Source organism: Nymphalis io, chromosome 26, assembly GCF_905147045.1.
Source record: "Nymphalis io chromosome 26, ilAglIoxx1.1, whole genome shotgun sequence".
Classification (NCBI taxonomy): Eukaryota; Metazoa; Arthropoda; class Insecta; order Lepidoptera; family Nymphalidae; genus Nymphalis; species Nymphalis io.
In genome coordinates this window covers 2603672-2610326 of record NC_065913.1, presented here as the reverse complement: position 1 = coordinate 2610326, position 6655 = coordinate 2603672, and positions in this window count along the sequence as shown.

Below are 6655 nucleotides of genomic sequence, written 5' to 3'. Positions count from 1 at the left end.
TTTTTATTGGCCCGACTTGGGAATTGAATCCAGGACCTCCGGGTCAGTGGCCTTATATCTAGCCACTTTTTTCACTCAGTGGAAGGTACCATACTCCCATGAGGGGGGGGGGTTTAACTGGGTTATGTGGGATTCTTACCCACTAGACTAACGAGGCAGTTAAGTTGAAGACAATACTCATTTATTCGATTGTTAAAACACCCAAGAGTACTATTTTATCTATCTTTTTTAATAAATAATGTAAGCGCAACATTTATGACATATGTATATATAATATTTACTTTTTTGGACAAGAGAGTGTGCCTAACTCAGCTGCATTATCTACGTAGATTTTTTAGTAGTTGGGCAAATTAAATCTTAAATAATTGAAATATATCATATCATCATCATCATATCAGCCGAAAGACGTCCACTGCTGGACAAAGGCCTCCAAGGATTTCCACGTTGGCCGGTCTTGCGCTGCCCGCATCCAACGGCTTCCCGCGACTCGTTCTAAGTCGTCGGTCTACCTTGGCCTGCCCACGCTGCGTCGTACCCACGTAGCAATTCTTCGGGCTATGTCGGTTTCTTTGGTTCGCCTGCGGATTTCATCATTTCTAATTCGATCTCGCAGAGAAACTCTGAGCATAGCCTTCTCCATTGCCCTTTAAGTGACCTTTAGCCTTCTTATGAGGTCCATTGTGAGCGACCACGTCTTTGATCCATAAATCATCACTGGCAACACACACTGGTCGAAGACTTTCGACTTCAGACACTGCGGTATTTGGAATGAGAAGATATCGTGTAGCTTCCCGAACGCTGCCTAGCCGAGTTGAATTCGACGATTGACCTCTTTCTCGAAGTTGGACCTACCTAGTTGGATGGTCTGACCTAGGTAGACATAGTTGTCTACAACTTCGAGAATTTCCAACCATGACTTGAGTGGGTGCAACATGGACGTTCGACATGATTTTCGTCTTGTCCATGTTCATTTTTAGACCCACTTGTTGGGAAACCCTGCTGAGGTCATCGAGCATAGTGACGAGGTCTCAGCCATAATTACAATGTCATCGGCAAATCGAAGATGAGTGATGTACTCGCCGTTGATATTGATGCCAAGTCCGTTCCAGTCCAGAAGCTTGAAAACATCTTCCAATGCAGCGGTAAACAGTTTCGGAGATATCACGTTTCCCTGTCATGGTGACATTCGACATGGTGGCGTTCTCGTACAAGCACTTTAACACCCTGCATACCGATAATCAATTTGGCACCTTTGAAGAGAATTAAACACGGCCCAGGTTTAGATTGAATCAAAGGCTTTCTCATAGTCTACAAACGCTAAGCAAAGTGGCTGGTTATACTCCTCAGTCTTCTGTATAACTTGCCGCAGCGTATGTATGTGGTCTATGCTGCTAAAGCCTTTCCGGAATCCGGCTTGTTCGGGTGGCTAGAAGTCGTCAAGCCTTTGCTCGAGACGATTCGTAATGACTCTCGAAAACAACTTGTAAACATGGCTCAGCAGTGAGATGGGCCTGTAATTCTTCAGAAGGGTTTTATCACCCTTCTTAAAGAAAAGTACCACCACACCTCTGTGCCATGCCTTTAACGTTTGCCCTTGGGCTATGACGGAGTTAAAAAGCCTCTGAAAAGCCCTAAGGATCGGGGTACCACCCGCCTTCAGAAGCTCGGCTGTAACACCATCATCAACAGGTGCCTTGTTGTTTTTGAGTTGTTCAAGAGCCATTCTAATCTCGAAAAGACTGACGTCCTGAAAATCTTCAGTGTAGAAAATATATATAATAGTAATTGTAACTTACATTAATATGTATTATAAATTACATACCTATATATGTATGTGTTTTAATGTACTTTATAATATTTTATATCTCATTTTATAATATTAAATGACCAATTCCTGTGCTTACATAACCTTATAGCTTAAGCTATTGTATACCTTGGGAAGGGCTCTAACGTTGTACTGTTAACGTTTTGTAATAAAAAAGTATATTCTTTAATTATATATACTAAAAATGTCTCTTTCATTAAGCATTCCAATACAGTTGGTTAATGGAAAGGTAAAGTACTTTTTGTTAGGATATTAACTTAATTATAGATTTCCTCTGTCCGACTTTATTCTATTGAGCTCGAACTAGTCGTGGCTTTTTTGATAATTAGCTGCCTTTTATGCAATATATCTTTACAAATGAAAATATGTAACGGATTTTGGTAACGACTTTGTCTAATATCAAACTCTATGGCAACAGTTGGGGTGTACTAATGAAATTATTAATACAAACAATATTTTATATGACTCTATAAGACCGCAGATACTTACTATTTTAGCAGTGTTTTTGTACATAGTTTAAACTTTAACTTACCATTTTGAAGTTATACTTGTTAATCGCCTAGGATACCGATTTCGCGCGAGCTAGATTGTTTATTTTTTTAAAGTATTTTTATTTTATTTTATTTAAAAGGCCACTAACCAATTTGAAATAGGTACGTAACAATGATTGTACAAAATTAAATGATGCCTCAATTACAGGTGCTACAACATTCGTATAGATGGCAACAAAAATAATAATAAACCAAGATTAATATTAACTATTTCTGAATGAAATCGTGTGCTTTTATTTATGAAGGTTTTGCCTAGCCTCTCATATCTTGAGTGGAAATGATTGACGTCAAACTAATTACTTCCGACGGCTAATTACATAACGCAAACCGACACAACAAACTGGGAAGTACTATCAACTAGACATCTTTTGTCAGAAAGAGCACATGGAATGTTTGTGATGTCTTAATGACTTATATCACTTAACTTTTGGTATACAAAGGATACTAATATAACATTAGAGGGGGAGCGAGAATATATTTATAAACAGTATAATCAATTTTAAAACATAAGTATGAAGGACATAGCAATATTTTGTCTCTTTTATTAGTGTGATTACACTAATTCTAATGAATGCATTAACATGAAATGTATCTTTTTCTTGTAATTGCTGTATTGAAGACGACGGCAGCCGGGGTGGCCTCGCGCTGCCGTATGTACCAGCGAGGAGTGCGGAGGGGCGAGATGAGCGGTTATGTTATGGGCTATTATCCTGAAGAGAGCTCCGCCGAACCACGAGCGGAGCACAGCACGGGATGCGTTATATCAACGCGATCCCGCAGCCACCCGATCCATGCCGAGGACGGCCATCGTAGTAGTTTTAGAGGGTAAGAATCCCACTTAATCCACCCTCCTCCCCGAGACAGCCGAGTACCCTTCTGAAGGTTTCCATTGTGTGAAAAAATGGCTTTTCTATAAGAACCATCTCGAAACTCACCGCATAAAACGGTCATATTTCTATTTCAGCGATCTCTTCCAGGCAACCCTTGTGCAGAGGACTGAAATTAAACTAAATTATGAATATTTTATATACTATATATAAATATATCTATTTACAAATACACACATAACTACAAATACATTTATATCATCGTTATTTACAATAACGTGTTAAGATATTAAGATTTATCATCAATCAATCAATCAACAGCCAATCGTTGTCCACTGCTGAACATAGGCCTCTCCCAAGGTGCGCCAAAGCTCCCTGTCCTCCGCCTTCCGCATCCAGTTGGTGCCCGCCACCTTCTTAAGGTCGTCGGTCCACCTGGCTGGAGGGCGCCCTACGCTGCGCTTGCCGATTCGCGGTCTCCACTCTAGAACTCGTCTCCTTGGGCTGCAGAAATCACAGGGGGCAAATGCTGGTAAACTTTCTCGAAGCGCAGGGGCTTTTTTTGATGAATTCTTTCTTTCAAAAGAAGCCTCAGAGGAGGTGGACCTGGCGAAGCCCCGATAACGTGACAAGGAACGAGATAGACTTTATCATTTCGAATAAAAGGCACATATTTAGAGATGTTTCAGTGATCAACAGGTTTAATACCGGAAGTGATCACCGCTTGGTTCGAGGCACTCTAAATATCAACTTAAAAGCCGAAAGATCGAGAATGATGAGGTCTACTCTCCGACCTACCATGCTCCAAGCTGCTCAAGGTTCCGAAAAGTTCCAAATGGAACTTCAAAATCAATTCACCGCGTTGGAAACCATAAGCAGCATTGATGAGAGAACCGACACGCTGGTCAAAATACTGCAAAACACATCCCGCAAGTGTTTTCCGCCACAGAGAAGAGACAACGCACCAAAACTCTCTGCTGAGACACTCGAGCTCATGAGAAAACGACGAGAACTACCATCGTTTTTGTCAGATAAGGCCTTAAATCAAATAATAAAAACGCTGACGCGACGCGATCTCCGACGCTCCAATACCCGTGCTATCAAGACTGCGATTGAGCAAAATCGGGGATCGAAAGTGTTCGCTCGCAAGTTTGGGAGGCCGCGTCTGACAAAACTTAAAACTGAAAATGGTGGGGTCGTTACCTCTAGGCCTGAGATTGTCGGAGAAGTAGAGAGGTTTTATGGGCAGTTGTTCTCTTCAAGATCGGATAAACCCGTGGGAATCAGTATTGATGACCAGCGCGCCCCTCTTATACGCCATTACTCCGAGGAGCTCCCGGTCGTTGACCAAGGAGAGATTAGGGCGGCTCTAGAACAGCTTAAAAACAACAAAGCTCCGGGAGATGACGGAATCACAACAAAGTTGCTTAAGGCAGGCGGGACTGCGGGACTAGTCCACAAATTCAAAGTCGCTCAGCGTGCTATGGAGCGAGCTATGCTCGGAGTATCTTTGAAGGATAAGATCAGAAATGAGATTATCCGGAAAAGAACCGGAGATTTATCATATTACTTTATTATTTTGGAAAAGTTTTTACTTGAAATATTATGCATCATTCAATGTAAACGTTTAGAAAAGTTATATATTGGTGTATAGTATAAAAAAATAAAACAAATCTAATTAATCGATTCTAATTTCTCACGGGATAGACTTTGAGCAAAATCATCAAATAGTGTGGGAAAATGACTATTTAATCATATGGGCGGCTTTACTATTGATTGATGGCGCTTCAAACTGGTTTAAACCGGATATTACTGATTATAATGTAGTTATTGATACTCCATTGTAATTTCTTATTAGCATTACCTTTATTAAGTCTAAATACAATTTGTGCAAAGTGTTATTATAAATGAACAGACACAAATTCACATAATTATTTCTCATTCATGTTTATTTTTTTATTAAATAACTATTAACCATTAATAAACCTCAATAAATTACTGTCTTACTTAACGAAATAGAGAAGAGTCTTCATTGTACAGCTTGTCACGAGAAAGGTTGAAATCTATTGTTCTGAAACTTAGTGTACGTTGCTTAAAAGTTTTGATAGAATACTGACTTTAATGCCTTAGCTACTTAGGAACATACAAATGAAGCTTCTATAAATAATTTACAAAATATTATTAAACATTCCATTACAGTTGGTTAATGAGGAAAGGTTAAGTATTTTTTGTTAGGATATTAACTTAATTATAGGTTTCCTCTGTGCGACTTTTTCTACTGAGCTCGAACTAGTCATGGCTTGTCATTAATTTCGTAAGTTGTATTAGCAATAGTAGTATTAGTTTGTGCAAAAAAAAATCTTTAATCCGTAGTTCTCATTATTTGTCTTGTGTACATACGTGACTTTGGTGAAGGTGGACGTCGGGTGCGGCTCATTGAGGGTGCCGGGTGTGTGCTTGTTTATTAAATAATCAGGCAAAGATCCTACTAAAATCAAAGATATTAGGACGAAACCATAGACAATTTAGTAAGAACGTATATTTTTTAATGATTTGACATATTCTTAACTTATTCAACATTCTTAACTTTATCGTTGATTGTCAAAAAACTATCACCGGATTATTACTTTATCAAAAATATAGTCGCATATGCTTTCGATATGTATATATTTATATGTTATTTACAACGGCCTGGAGACGATTTTTTTTTGTACATTTTTAATCTCCTGAAAAGGTTTCCAGTTTGAAAAGCCTGATTTTGCACTCATCTACTCAGCTAACCTACTTATAAAAAATTAAAACTATTAGGATAACATAGTATTATTAATATAATTTTTTTATTTTATTATTTAAAATTCTGTTTCTTAATCACAAATCGAACGGATGAACGGATTCTCTAATAAAGCATAAAAGTCAATTATTACAACCTAGAAAACATCGGACTTTCGAATAAAAATCTTAATTAAAATTTAATTTACACCGAGCGGCTGTCAGATTGTTAGGAAATTAAGCCGTTCACAATTCTAATCTAATGTCAATAATCACAGAGTAAATAACACATCGATTTAAATGCGATGCATTATGACGTAACACATGAAATACGTACCTATCTAACTCATCAATTTGTGGAACTATTCTCTGAGATAAAAACTTGAATAGCGACGCAGAACACGATCGTGGCATTCGAGAAAGACATATGCACTATAGACTACAATAATTGTAGTCTAAAAAGGATACTATCATTAATATAAGGCTTGATTGTAATTCGAATTTAAAAATTTTACGAACAGGTTGAGCGAGTGTCAAATTAGCTTTTTACAAAATAGCTTGAATTATTTTCATATCATATCATATCATCAATGTGTCTAAACACGACTATTACGCAGTGTAAATGTAGATCTTATTCTAAGTGTTTTTTATGAAAGCAAAAAGGAGGTTAAATACAATGTGTT